Below are 3,979 nucleotides of genomic sequence, written 5' to 3' on the forward strand. Positions count from 1 at the left end.
GGTGTCGTGGTTGCCATGGGGACCAGGGGGGGCCTGGTGTCGTTGCAGACATCCTGGCACCCAGTTTATTGGGTGAGGGGACTGTGACGATTTGTTAATCTAATGAATAACTGATTTGTTAAATCAAATGAAAAATTGTGTGTTTGATTGGTCCAGACGCTACAGCGGGGTAATCCATAACACAAAAATAAAAACTGACATAAACCGGAAAAACAAACGAGGGGAAAGACGCCGCTATACTTTACTTAGGGTCGGTTATTCTGTCACGACACGGTGTGTGGAGGCAGGCAGGACGACGAGGACGACAAGGATTCCAATAATGAGTTTTAATGTAGACACAACAAGGCAGATTCAGGTAGGTGAGACACACACACTCGGGGTAACATTCACAATAACCGACAACTAAAGCTCAGACAGACAGGAACTAATATAGGGTGGATAATTAGTGGCAGACAGGTGAGCACAATGAGGGTAATTAACTAATGATTAGTACGGGCTAAACCAACAAAAGGGGAAGAAACCACAATAAACAGTCCACAGGGGCGTTACACATGGTATGTACTGAAGCATAATACAAAAAATTTAAAATGAGCATCCAGAAAACATAGTAGCTTAGTTGAAGACTTAGTGGTTCATTTTTTGAATAAAGCTTTTTGAATAAAGTGAGAGACAGGAGAGATTGATCGTTTCTCATGTGCGTTTTAGGTACGGCCTCTTCCAAGGGTGCTGGGTAAGTGTCTGGAATCTCTTCCCACACATTTTTATTTTTTGGAGGTGGTTGAAACATACCATTTCATTGTGACCCGGTGGGCACAGGTGCTCCCACAGGGGACCTGCTGAGCACAGGTTCCTCTGGATACCTGACAGCTGACAGGCACTAGTGCTCCGTTTGGGCCACTGGCAGACTTAGGTGGTCCCTTTGGGAGGTTTAATGGCAAAGGTCATCAAGACGACACACCTTGTCAAATGCCGTCTTTTGCTTTCCAGGATCCTATGTTTGCCCCTCAGTGAGGACCTGTGGGAACCTGTCAAGGATGACTTCTTCTTCAGGGGCCCTGCCAGACACAGGTGCTTCTTGTGGGGAAGCAGCGGACACTGATGCTCCTTTTCAGATTCTGGCAGGTGTAGATGGTCCCTTTGGAGGTCTTACGGGCAAAGGTGTCAAGAAGTCATGCCTTGACAAATGCTATCTTATGTTTTCCAAGATCCTACATTTGCCCATCAGTGGGAGCCTGGTGGTCACAGGTGCTCCCTTTAAAGATCCGTCGAGGACAACTTCTTCAGTGACCCTGGCAAGCACAGGTGCTTCCCTCTGGGGAATCAGTGGGCACATGTACTTCCCATGGCATCCTGAAAGGCACAGGCTCTTTTGGTGGGTACCCAGTGGACACTGATGCTCCCAGTAGACACTGATGACACTGATCCTGGCAGCTGTGGGTGATGCTTTGGAAGTCAAAGATGTCAGAACGGCATGCCTTGTCAGATGTTTGCTTATGTTTTCTGGGATCCCTGTAGGGACCTGGCAGGCAGAAGCTCTTTCTGTTGGGACCAAGTGAGAATGGGTGTTCCCTCACAGGACATGGAAGACACAAGCTCTTCTTTTTGGGATCTGGTGGGATTGGGTGCTCCCTTAGGGTACCTGGTAAGCACAGGCTCTTCCTTTTGAGACCCGGTGGGATTGGGTGTTCCTCAGGGAACCTAGCAGACACAGGTTCTTCTACCTGTTGTGATCCAGCAAAAACACATGCTTGTAGGACATGGAGATGGGATATGCTGTCCATGGAGGGCATTGTGCATGGAGAGTGTAGATTACACCGGACGGTGAGTTTGATATGGAGCCTCTTAGGCGAAGTGGAGATTGACCTCTTTGCCTCGGAGGAGAACACCCACTGCCATCTCTTCTTCTTTCTGACAAATGCTCCCTTGGTGGAAGATGTACTGTCAAGTTGCTGGCCCAAGAAATGAAAATACACTTCTGCTAGTTCTGCACAAAATCAGGGAGGAGAGGGTGACCCTTTGCTGATAGTGCCAATATTTCAGAAGAAGCAACCCCCTCCTGCAATCTAGCAAAAAGTCAAAAAGCGGCATGTCAGTACATGGATGGCGCATCTGTGGTGGGCCCATTAAGCTCCCTGACTTGCACAATGAGTGTGTGCTATGTCTGGGCTGCACCCATGTAGGCTCTTAAAGTCCTTAGATGAGGAGGGCCCAGACATCGAGTCATTCCATAAGCTGTGCACCGCACAACAATCTGTGGTTTCTGGAGCTAGTGGACCTGCTTGTAGCCCCTCTGTGGCCTGTTCCACTGAGGAGAGACGTTTTGCTTCATGGAAGGGACACCATTTGGCAACCCAGACCAGAGCTATGAGATTGCATGTGTGGCAGGTCAGTGCAGAGTGAACCCACTGGATGTTTCGTAAAGGTTGCTGAACACAATATCAGAGAGAGAGCCTCAACAAGGCATTTGTACCTTTTAAGTGGAATGTGTTCTCGTCCTGGTGTGTGATCAAGAATGAGAACCCAGAGAGCTGCACTATAAGTGCAATCGTGTCTTTTCTAGGGACGCTTGTTTGGGATGCTGATAACAAGCTTTCTTCATTGCGTGAGAAGTTTGAACCCTCCATGCCCTCACTTAATGCCAGTATGGGACTTATCTTTGGTGGTCACCTGATTGAGCGAGTTAAGAGTGCTCTCATTTAAGATAGCACTTCTGCTTGCATTAGCGTGTGAGAAGCGAGTTGGTGATTTGCAAGCTCTCTCTGTTAATGATGCTTGGATGAACTTTGGGGCAAATGGCTGTTTGGTGAGACTCATGCCTAAACGTGGTTACATGCCTAAAGTGCTCTCACCGCCTTTCAGAGCTCAGGTTATAACACTCCAAGCATTTGCTTTCCCCGACACAAATTCTGGAGGGTCTGATAAGCACTCACTGTACCCTGTTTGTGCGCTGGGTGCTTATGTAGACAGAACCAGTCACTTCCACATGTCAGAACAGCTGTTTGTCTGCTTCAGAGTAGTCTCAGCCTCAGACGTCATGCTCACAGACCATTGGCTGTAAGTTTGATGCATATGGCACACAAAATTGGAAACTCTTCAGGAATTTCGAAGTCATCATCGGATTGGTTGAATTATACAGGATTTCCAGGAGATGTGTGTCGCGTTCTTTAATGTTCCACCTGGAAACAAAGATGCTGTGATGCCAAACCACCTCATGGAAGAACAAAGCTGCCATGTTTACAACTGTGACAATTAGCGCTTACCAGGATCAACTAAAATATGTAAAGTTTGCAAGAGTTTTACACACCGGTCTGTTATTCCACATCCCTAAACATGACGCAGCACAAAACGAAACGTGATTAGTTGCTTTACCTGTCAGTCATATGACCTCTTGGCCATTCAAAGCGGCCAAGGTTCACAGACCTTCTGTCGTCAGTCTGAAGTTCTGGCTATGCGAGACTAGCTTCAGAGGCACTAAGAACTGCCATCCGGTGTCAAAGCAGAGGCTTGCGCACTGGATAGTGGAAGACATTCACCTGGCTTATGCTTCCCGAGGAGCAGACATCCCTATAGGTATTTGCACCCACTCCACTAGGGGTTTGGCCTAATCCTGGGCTTGGGCTAAAAGTATTTCTGTACAGGTCTTTTGTTTAGCTGCGGGATGGTCTTCACAGACCATGTTTGCTAAGTTCTATAATCTGGAAATCCCTTGTTTTTTCACCACATGTTCTGTCTGTGCTGCAGTGGCGGCCCGTGGGTTTTAAAATAGAGGAGGCACACTAATGGTCTGGGGATCCCTGCCGATTATAATTATTATTATTCTTTACTTAACCACTTTAAAATGGCTTTTTGGTTGCTTTTAGTCAGAAAACTTAAAGAAAACGACACACATATAGCAAGATAATATAATTTCACTTACCTGGCCTATCACTTGAAGCAAACATCCATCCCTTCTTAAAAGTCTGTGTTAAAAGAGAGCTGC

Source organism: Sinocyclocheilus rhinocerous, unplaced genomic scaffold, assembly GCF_001515625.1.
Source record: "Sinocyclocheilus rhinocerous isolate Xijiao unplaced genomic scaffold, SAMN03320098_v1.1 scaffold2216, whole genome shotgun sequence".
Taxonomy (NCBI): domain Eukaryota; kingdom Metazoa; phylum Chordata; class Actinopteri; order Cypriniformes; family Cyprinidae; genus Sinocyclocheilus; species Sinocyclocheilus rhinocerous.